This window comes from Cydia pomonella, chromosome 17 (genome assembly GCF_033807575.1).
Source record: "Cydia pomonella isolate Wapato2018A chromosome 17, ilCydPomo1, whole genome shotgun sequence".
NCBI classification, from domain to species: Eukaryota; Metazoa; Arthropoda; class Insecta; order Lepidoptera; family Tortricidae; genus Cydia; species Cydia pomonella.
In genome coordinates, this window is record NC_084719.1 from 3,039,209 (window position 1) to 3,049,912 (window position 10,704).

Consider the following 10,704-nt stretch of genomic DNA (forward strand, 5'->3'; position numbering starts at 1 on the left):
AGAATAAATAGTTCATGACTAAGTTAATATACCTATCATAATGTAAATAACCGGCCAAGAGCATGTCGGGCCACGCTCAGTGTAGGGTTCCGTAGTTACTCTTCTGTCACAATAAGCTAAACTGGAGCTTAAAGTGTAGTAAATGGTACCTTTCACCCGAGTTAAACAAATAGGCAAATTTGCATAATCAGTACCTAATTAAAGAAGTCTTTTTACTATGAAGGGAAAACTTTTTGCGATAACTCAAAAACAGCTAAACTGATCATGTCCGCTATAGTTTTCATTTAATGTCTTTCTTAAGCTCTACTTCCACGATTTTTTTCATATTTTTTGGACCTATGGTTCAAAAGTTAGAGGGGGGGGACACATTTTTTTTTTCTTTCGGAGCGATTATCTCCGAATATATTCACTTTATCAAAAAATGTTTCTTGAAAACCCCTATTAGTTTTGAAAGACCTTTCCAACGATACCCCACATTTTGGGTTGAAGCGAAAAAAAAAATTCACCCCCACTTTACGTGTAGGGGAGGTACCCTAAAAAAAATTAAAATTTTAGATTTTATTGTACGACTTTGTCGGCTTTATTGATTTATATATCCATGCCAAATTTCAGCTTTCTAACACTAACGGCCACGGAGCAAAGCCTCGGACAGACAGACAGACAGACAGACAGACGGACATGGCGAAACTATAAGGGTTCCGTTTTATGCCATTTGGCTACGGAACCCTAAAAAGGCATAAGCAAGGGGGAAGTTTCGTTAGTTGTTCAGATGATTAAGTATTATGTAACCAAAAAATAATAATTTCAGGTGACTCGGGGTATGCTCTTGAGCCATGGCTCATGACGCCAGTGCTGAATCCTGCCCCGGGAAGCCCAGAAGCAAGGTAGGTACACGGTCTGGCACTGTCGCGTGCGCAACACGATCAAGCGTACCAATGGGTACCTCAAAAACGTATTCCGGTGCCTGGGCCACGACCGCGTCTTACACTACAGCCCGACGAAGGCATCGTCAATAATAAATGCATGTTGCGTAGTATACAACATAATGCAACATTATAGGTAAGTGAGCTTAACATTGCAGATTCTCATCAGTGATAGAGAGGTTAGATAAGTAACGAAATTTTCTTGTTTCGCGGTAGACCCTCAGGGCCTCCGCTAGCTGACGCGGACGCCCGCCGCGTGCGCACGCTCGCGGGTCCTGCTCCCAGGCCAATTCCGTCGCACGCGCCCGCGCCACTTAGCGCTATTCATACAATTTGTTATTAGACGGGGCGTCCGTTCGGATAATCCGCGTCAGCTAGCGGAGGCCCTCAGATTGTGATGGATTGTGGTAGTTGTGACCCCTACGCAGAGTTTCGCGTAATATTCCCTATTAAATGAAGATAAGGGCAAATGGAATAAATTTCATTGTTCAGCGATTGATGAAGAAAGTTTCACATTTTTACTCTTTATAGTGATGATTAGATTTCTTCTTTAAATTCTAATATTCTTACCGATGTTCTCCTTTTTCTTGCAGAAATGTTCCCGAGGAAATCGTAGGAGATATTGATGAAGACGCTCCTCAAGAACTTCCTCATCGTCATGCGCAAAACGGACTACTATTAAGAGTGGCGCAGGAAAAGCGTGCGCGTCTAATAAATACATATTTTGCTTATTACTATGTTTTATTCTGATACAAATACCTACCTAATATACAAAACGTAGAAAAATGCGCAATGCTTTAGATTCCCTTAACTTTGTTATGGCTACAGGAAAAATGGGAAAGAGTTAACCATATTATAAAATGTGTATGAACCAAATCCCTTTTTCCCGCTCTATGTAGTAATATACTAAATAAGTATGTATTTTCTTTCAAGAAATGTAATCAGAACATTATTTTACTAATAAAACACAGTTTTCAAAATCAGTAAACTTTAATTCCTTTTGCTCGGAAAACAAATAGGTAAAAACTCAAAAACGCCCCGAAAACCCCCATATAGCAAATTTAATTGAAATCATTTGAGCCATTTTCGAGATCACCGTAATGATTGACATATATCTAAGGACGGGCCTTATGGGCAATAAGAATAACCGGTCAAGTGCGAGTTCGTTTACCTCGCACACCGAGGGTTCCGTACAAACTTCAAATTTTCTCATGAAAGACTTGACCAATGTAAAAAAAACAATTTTTATTCTTAAACTTCGGAGATGAGAGAGGGGGGGGGGATGGTATTATTTTCACATTTTCCTTCATACGTAAATTTTTTTTTCACAATGAAAATAAAAAATTGTTTTGTAATTTTCAATTTGAGCTCTTTCAAATGATACCCCACTTGACCTATTTAACTAGACTTTGCAATTTTACCCCCTCTTCATATTGGGAATTTTCCATTATTAATACTTACAAATAAAATAAAATAAATACACAGTCATCCAATATGTTTGGGTCAGCGTTATTCATTACTATTCCAAATTTCACATCGATAGCTTAAGTACTTCTCCAGATATTTAGCAATAGCACCATAAGGGTTCCTTTTGTACCTTTTTGGTACGGAACCCTAATAAACATACGGTGTGTATTTTTGATATGGCCGCAAACGTAAACTAGACGGAGGGTGCGAGGACAGCGCTTAGCTCAGACGTCTTCCTCTTCCATTATAACTGTGTCTTCCAAGTTCTCAATAATCTCGGTGTCCTCCAATGTGTTAATACTGGAACAATACCAAAATATAATTTATAATAATAATTAAGAAGTGGGTCCTTTATTTAAGGTACGAGATATTAACGGTGATTACTTTTGAAGCCACATCCATATATGTGTGTAAGTTGAGTCTCTCGAGCAACTCGCAGATGGCGTTGCAATCGTTTAAAAAACATGTCACTAGGTACAACAAACCCAAAGGAACAAAACCGACATTAGACGATTCGATGGTAATCCCAGCCAGTGTAGACGTGCCTCGGCCGAGGCGGCGCACTAGGGCGAGGAAAACGCGCGCTCCGCCTCGTCCGAGGCACGTCTACACTGGCCGTTTTGTGCGTGAGGAAGTTGCCTGGCGCGTATGCTCGCTCTGTGTGGACCCGGCTATTTGAGTTACTTTTGTTTGGTGACTAACTAATCAAAGATGAAATAAGATTTACCACAATTATGAATGAGGAGTAGAAATTCACGATAAAAAAGCTATGCATTTGACATTTCGAAAGACCTCCGTCTACACTAGCACCCCTAGTGGCGAAATTAAACGCGGTAGCACTCATTCGGGCGTTAATAATATTGTATTCCAAAGGCTCTCATACACGAAAATAAGATCTTGCTCCTTGGAAAGGTCAGAGGATGAACCTATAATTAGTCAGGTAGTTCAACCTCAGGGTAGGAGTGCTTGTTCATTCGTTCGCGTGTTATTACTAGTACATACTACTTAAACAATAAATAATACGTTTATTTGTTAGTTGATATGAGCAAAGAAAATTTGAAATAGAGGTGGATTGTCAATGAAAATTTTGTAGCTACAGCAGATTTACTGCCATCTTTAGGCACACGATTAAAACTTTTAGAACGCCATTTGACTTTGATCCTTATTCTTTTACTGATGTGTCAAATTTGTTAAATATCAGAAAGGGGCGCCATATTACCGGGCATAACCCGGCCCGGGCCTTTGATCTATTAGATGGCGCCACTTTTTGATATTTAACAAATTATACACATATCAGTGTACGGATAAGGATCAAAGTCAAATGACGTTCTAAAAGTTTTAATCATGTGTCGAAAAATTGCAGTAAATTTACTGTGGCTACAAAGGTTTCTTTGAGAATCCACCTGTTTCAAATTTTCTTTGATATCAGTATTAAAAGTCTTACCGATTCGCCAACAAGTCGTGCCCCTCCTTCAAAACACTCCATTTTTGTTTCTGCGCCTCATTAAAAATTTTCAGTTCGTTCAGGATATCCTGTCAACATAAAATATGTTATAGCAAGTTTAATCTAAGTGGTATCACAGAGCACATAATAAATAGCGCCATCTACCACAATGGAGATTATCTGTTCTACATAACTACATTTACTTGTTCCAGCTCATACTAAAGTTGCACAAGAAAGCCTTCATATACCACTGATTTCTTACGGGCTCCCCGTATACCTACTTATTGTGGGAATACAGAATTTGAGTCAAACATATCCATACACAATTTACGGTATTAACAGCTTTATATCTTATTTCTGTTATGATAACTGACTCACACAAAATATAACTATAATAAGTTGTCAAATTTTATGAACATTTAACTATTAACAACAACCAACACCAGATTTGACTATTATGATACTACCAAACGCTGATATATACCGCACACGAATGAGAAGCTAATAGGTTACTTAGGATTGAATAAGTCTAGTGTTATGAAATATATTAGTAATAATAACATTGCCGTGTACCGTCCAGTCAAACATATGACCATGGTCAAGATTTCAAGATAAATAAAATTCCAGCCTTTCAATAAAATGCATGTTAATTATAAGTTTCATAATAACCCTCTTATGGGTAGTTGGTGGTGTTATTTTATTTAAACGGCACTGTACGATACGAGAAATCCCGAAATGTAGATTTTGCGATTGCTCGCGTATATATATATTTATTATTTGTATGTTTTATCAATACAAATAAGGTCAGATGGGGTAAGCGAAATATGGAGGCAAGAGAAACACTTGTAGGGAATGGTACGTCAAGTATGGAGCTTACAGGCTTTATGTATGCATTCTTACTGCCAAGTTACTGTTTTTCTTGTCCCAAGTTAAATAAACAATGTTTCTCGTACTCAACCTGATCTTAAAACAGAATTATTAGTTCATAAATTAATTAATTACTCTTAAAATATTATCATGCTCATGCTGCAGATGATTAAATTGTGCTGTCGAAGGTGCCGGTTCCGTCGTGCGGTTGCGGGGCAAGTACACAGCTCTGTGTACGTGGATACGCGTGCAGGGCGCGGATCCACGTACACAGAGCTGTGTACTTGACGTGCAGGCAGGACAAGACGTGCGGGTTGGGCGGTTATTGCGGAACGAGCGAGAAGGGCGGGACGGGCATAGCGGGCGGAAAGGGCGGCAAGAGAGGGACGTTCGGGTAGTCCAGGACTTGTGGGCAGTACTGAATGCGTGGAGCGTATAGGGCTGGCAGAAGGAGAGGGAGACGAGGACAAATGAGAGGTGGAGAAGTGGGGTTGTTCGCTGAGCAAGGCCGCAGTAACGGTGGCGGTTGTTGGAACAACAACGAGATTTTCAGCAGTGGCAGAAAACGTGCTGCCAGCCACACTGTTCCCAGCACCCGAAAACTCAACGTAGTCGTCAATCTGAGGCAATGAGCACATGCAAGTTTAAAATATTTGTTATAAGAATGAAAACAAGCAAAAGATTGTAAAAACTTTTACCCGACTATGATTTTTTTCTTAACTATAGCACCTCTTCCTTGTCCAAAGTCAGTTAAATATTATTATGTAGTCTATGTCACCCCATAAAAATGAACCTATAAACACCTCATTCACCAAAATTGATTAGTAATTTATACACAACAAAAACATACCGGCATATATACGGCATCCATACGTAGACTGCTAAAATCATAACCCTTCCCATTCTCATAGTCGGGTAAAAATAATTCCGGTTAAACCAAACCAAAAACTTAAAAAGTAAATATATCTGAAAATGCTAGCTTCTGCAAGGGTGTCGCCAGCGGGGAGCAGGTGCCCACCTAGAGAATAAAATCTGTTGTCATTTATACATGATTAGCCGGGTCCACACAGAGCGAGCATACGCGTGAGGCAATATTCTCACGCACAAACTGGCCAGTGTAGACGTGCGCTCGGGCAAGGAAAACGCACGCGCCTCCTCGGTCGCTCTGTGTGGACTCGGCTATATAAATTCAACAATATTTATACCCATAGTCATAACTGCATGCGATTATGGCAAAATTAATACACTAACTATACTTATTAATAGTATTAAAACAGCTTTTACAGTACAGTCAGCGTCAAATACTTTGTAGCAACCAAAGTAGCCAAATAGTTCGGTACACCATATATTTAGTATGGTGTACTACGAAGTATTTGACGCTGACTGTACATATGGTACTACTTTACCGCACTAGTGCGAAAATTACCATATTACGTTACTGTGTCAAACATTTAAAGGGTACCTTATGTACTGTAAAACGTTGTACGATACATGTGCGAATAGGTAATTCGCAACTCGTGTCAATTTAAAACACTCCCTTCAGTCGTGTTTTAATTTATCGCCACTCGTTTCAAATTTTCTGACTTGTTATTATATGCCGATACTAAAATATACACCATTATTAAATCAAGTGATGATTGTATGAAACTTCAAGCTGATCTTGATAGACTGAGTTTATATTGTTCTATGAATGAACTGTACTTGAATGTCGAAAAATGCTGTGCCATTACATTTACAAGAAAACGCAATAAGATAGAGTATAATTATTCATTAAACAACAAAAATTTAAGGGTTTTGTCTGAAGTGAAGGACCTGGGGTTAAATCTTGATAGCGAACTACAATTTATTTCACATATTGACAAAATTTCAGCAAAAGCATACAGAATGTTGGGATTCATTTTCCGACAAAGCAGGGATTTTACAAACCCTAAGACTCTGCAACTTCTCTTTAACGCATTTGTTAGGTCCAACTTAGAATACGCTACTACAGTCTGGAATCCTCATTTCAATGTTCACATTAACACAATTCAAAAAATTCAGAACAAATTTATCAGAACAATGAAATTTAATATAAATTTAAATCTTTTTGCCCTGACAATTTCTCTCTTCAACCCCGTAGAGAAATTCGAGATCAGATATTTTTGTTCAAAATCATACATGGCCTTATTGATTCTCCCAATCTTTTGTCTAAAATTTCAATTCGATGTCCTGATCGGCGAACTCGCTCCACAAACCTATTTGCAATTAACTTTGGTCGTACTACATATGCAAGAAATAAGTTCTTAGCTAGAGCGTGTAGAACTTATAATGAAATTTTTTCTGATATTGATATATTCCATTTATCATTACAACAGTTTGTTTCTGTAATAAAATGTACAGCTAATAATAATAATATTGATTAGTTACTATATTTCAGCATACTTGCCAATTTGTTAATATTGTTTTCAACAGTTTGAGTTATTTGAGTTTTGCATGTTTTGATATTAATGTTAATTTCTGAGCAACATAATTGTTATTACTCATTAGTGGAAACTGTTTGGCTTGTGGATGTGTAATCTGATTAACTATGTGTGTTGTTTTTGCCTGTTTGTTTCCCAAAGGTTTAATTAAATAAATAAATTAACTATTTTTCGCACTTGTATCGTAATGTACTATTGCAATACATATTGTGCTACTTTACCGCCCTAGTGCAGTAACTAGCACTATACATGCATATATTGAAAAGTGCCATATGTACTGTAAGACGTTGTATGTACAATATACATGCAAAAAGGTAATTTCCTACTTTTTGCACTTGTATCGCAAAGTACTTTTAGAAACTACTTAGCCTGACATTAACTCAACAGATACAATAAACAAGACACAATAAACTCTTCATGATCTTAGTTTAAGCAAAGAGAAATAAGAAAGCTTAGATTACTCACTTCATAAATATTATTAAGAAATTAAAATCAAATCAAATGTTCGACGACCGGTTTAGCCTAGTGGGTCACTACAGCAAAACTATACATATTAAATACCTTTTTTAGAAAACATTATAATAAGCAACTGACTCTTTGACCTGCATTATCATGACCTCAGTAATCATTAAGATGTTAATTTTATTAGTTATTATACTTCATTTTATTACTATGCACAGATTGCACTGTAATTTCATTCAATATTATATAATTATAAAAAAGTGTCTTGTTTAGGAAGACTTCTATGCGGACTAAGTGATGGAAATCTTAACTATGGGAAGCATATTTACTTACCACTTTCCATGCCTGCACTGACTTATTGGGCCCGTGCTCCCTTAAGGCCTGTGCAAGGGCCTCCCATTGCGCCTCGTACCTCTGGGGTCCTTAGAGGCCCGTCAAATTCCCGGTTGGCGAACCGGGTGTGCTGTGACATGTATTCAACGAGCAATCTAATTTGTGCTGCGTTCGAGCGACTGAAAAAAAACAGTCACATAAGTTAACGATCAAAGGAACTGGCAAATAGCTATATTTTTCTGCAAATAAATTCTTTTTGTTTTGTGTAACTTACATTTTTGGATTTTTGGGTGGCATCCTTTCAAAAGTGGTAGCGGCGGTTTGGCCAAACACTTCACAGTAATAACACGCAAACTGCCGATAAAACTTTTCAAGTTGTCAAAATAGCAAACAACGGAACAACATAAACGGAAAAGGCTTTAATATTTCCTGAGGAGTAGTGGGCAACATATTTTCATCACTGTGATCACTGTCACACATTTTTATTTAGTATTATTCACGGTTTCACTCACAAAACAAAACTTTATGAGTTTTCAAACTTCAACAATGACTTCAACGCAGAGGAATACTCGTGGGCGTCCGTTGTAAAAAAAAATGTTTGTGTTTGCCTAACAATCACAGAACAGAGGGCCTACCGTGAACCACGTTCGACGTGTTGCCTCCCTGTCATACTTACGTACGAATTTATAAGTGCGACAGAGAGGCAACACGTCGAACGTGGTTCGCGGTAGGCCCTGACGCGTCGCAGCAGCGTGCAGCGTGTTTAAGTAGACCGAAGTATGACAGACGCCGCGACGGTATTACATTTCGAAACGCCACCGTTGGCAAATTTGCATTGAATTGAGTCTCCTTAAACAAGAAATATTTTATCGAAATATGTGAAGTTCTATTTTCAACATTTTTATAGTAGCGATAAAATTCGGTGGTTTTCCGATTAATATTATTTAGGAACGCACCGTAAATTTTATACTGCGTACTCAACTTGAATTTGCGTTGTATTTTTAAGAGGTGCACGTAACGGAACGCAAAACCCATCTGGCAACACTGACTAAGATCTTCAAAGATATTCTAACGTCAAAGTGACATTGGTCATCCGAATCGTGTAGCTTCTGTCAATTATACCACATACAAACGATATCTAATTGAGAACTTATCTATATCTAAACCAGAACTTAACGATCTCATATCTTTTCCGTATTGCATTTTTCGAATAGGGCCGACAGTCTAAGAAATAATACAGTCGGTCGACGAAGGTGTCTAGTCTAGACAGACCTACCGTGCGGGGTGCGAGGGGCGGCGGGCGGGAGGGGCGGTCCCTGAGTTTCATACACGCCATTGTTAGTATTCAGGGATATGATTTTAAGGGCGTTATTGTAATTGGGTACTTGATACCTGTTGAATATTATAACAATATTTAGTTAAATGGATAGAAAATGTGCCATCCATTATAAAAAAGTGGAATTTAAAGAATTATATTGAGATTATAAAAAAATACAATGCTCCGAAGTCTCAAAAAAAAAAAATATCTTTCAAAAATAGAAAAGAAAATGGTACCATTCGATTCCTTACATTTTATTGAAAAATAAATTGTATGACAACTATACACATAACGCAATATTTCAGAGTCAAAATGGCAATTTTCGTTGATCTTCCATACATTTAGGACAGACTTATATAATGTGACGTCACATCACATTATCATTTTGTTACAGGCGTTTCAATCGTCGACTGCGAGCGTCAGACTTTAACTCTCATTTCTGACCTTTGTGTTTCTTAAATGCCATGAGTCCTATATAGACATTTGATCCTCAGGAAAATCAAGATCGTTTGACATTTTTTACAGAAAACAGTCAAGTAGCCAATTATCAATCTATTTGTGCACAATGAAAATATTGCATACGACATGTCAATAGAAATAGTTTATCAGTTTTATCACTAATAAATGCAATGATTTCTGATTTCTGACATGTGCTAACTGTATGTTTCAGTGTAAACAAAATCATATCATATGATATCAATTTTTAAGTTCAAAATGCCGGACATGTTTTATTAAGCTTATTTTAAGAAATTACGAGTTGTGCATGTGCTAACTGTATGTTTCAGTGTAAACAAAATCATATCATATGATATCAATTTTTAAGTTCAAAATGCCGGACATGTTTTATTAAGCTTATTTTAAGAAATTACGAGTTGTGCATGTGCTAACTGTATGTTTCAGTGTAAACAAAATCATATCATATGATATCAATTTTTAAGTTCAAAATGCCGGACATGTTTTATTAAGCTTATTTTAAGAAATTACGAGTTGTTTCTTGCTTCTGTTTGTATATCTATGATGTTTTAATTATTTTTCCTACTCCTCTACTGTTATCTGTCATTTATGCATTCATTAACACGAATATAAGAACATACATAAAAGATTTCAAGAAAAGTCTATATTGTCTATTCCTCATAAAAGCTCTTGTGCTTTTATACGCTATAACGTTACTGCGATTAATGGCTACCAACCTAACAAAACCAAAACGAATACGGTTTTAAACTAAGTGCATTGATGCCAACTTACAAAATATTCATTTGGTTGCATAGTAAAAATAATTACTTCATAAGTCAGAAACACGCATGTGACACCCGTAATATAGCAACACCCATAGACTACGAAGACCGCTTAGCGTTGCTTGTTAGTCTCCGTAGGCTACGGTGGCCAAAATTGAGAAAAAACTGTCCAAAAAATTAATTTAGCAAGTACCAG

General features: G+C 37.2%; 2 long non-coding RNA genes across 4 annotated transcripts; one reads left to right on the forward strand and one right to left on the reverse strand.

Moving 5' to 3' along the window:
• Positions 1 to 489: 489 nt before the first annotated feature.
• LOC133526954 (uncharacterized) lies at positions 490 to 1,654 on the forward strand. Its single transcript, XR_009800798.1, has 2 exons — positions 490 to 1,059; positions 1,517 to 1,654. It is a non-coding gene; the product is annotated as an uncharacterized LOC133526954 (long non-coding RNA).
• Positions 1,655 to 1,894: 240 nt separating this feature from the next.
• On the reverse strand, positions 1,895 to 9,172 carry LOC133526952 (uncharacterized). Of its 3 annotated transcripts, XR_009800795.1 has the most exons (4): positions 7,956 to 9,172; positions 5,552 to 6,304; positions 3,835 to 3,923; positions 1,895 to 2,690 (listed from the first exon to the last, which is right to left on the reverse strand). It is a non-coding gene; the product is annotated as an uncharacterized LOC133526952 (long non-coding RNA). The 3 variants fall into 3 exon arrangements; XR_009800794.1 differs by lacking the exons at positions 1,895 to 2,690; positions 3,835 to 3,923 and having other exon boundaries at positions 4,115 to 6,304; positions 7,956 to 8,134; positions 8,230 to 9,003; XR_009800796.1 differs by lacking the exons at positions 1,895 to 2,690; positions 3,835 to 3,923 and having other exon boundaries at positions 4,115 to 5,719.
• Positions 9,173 to 10,704: the final 1,532 nt, after the last annotated feature.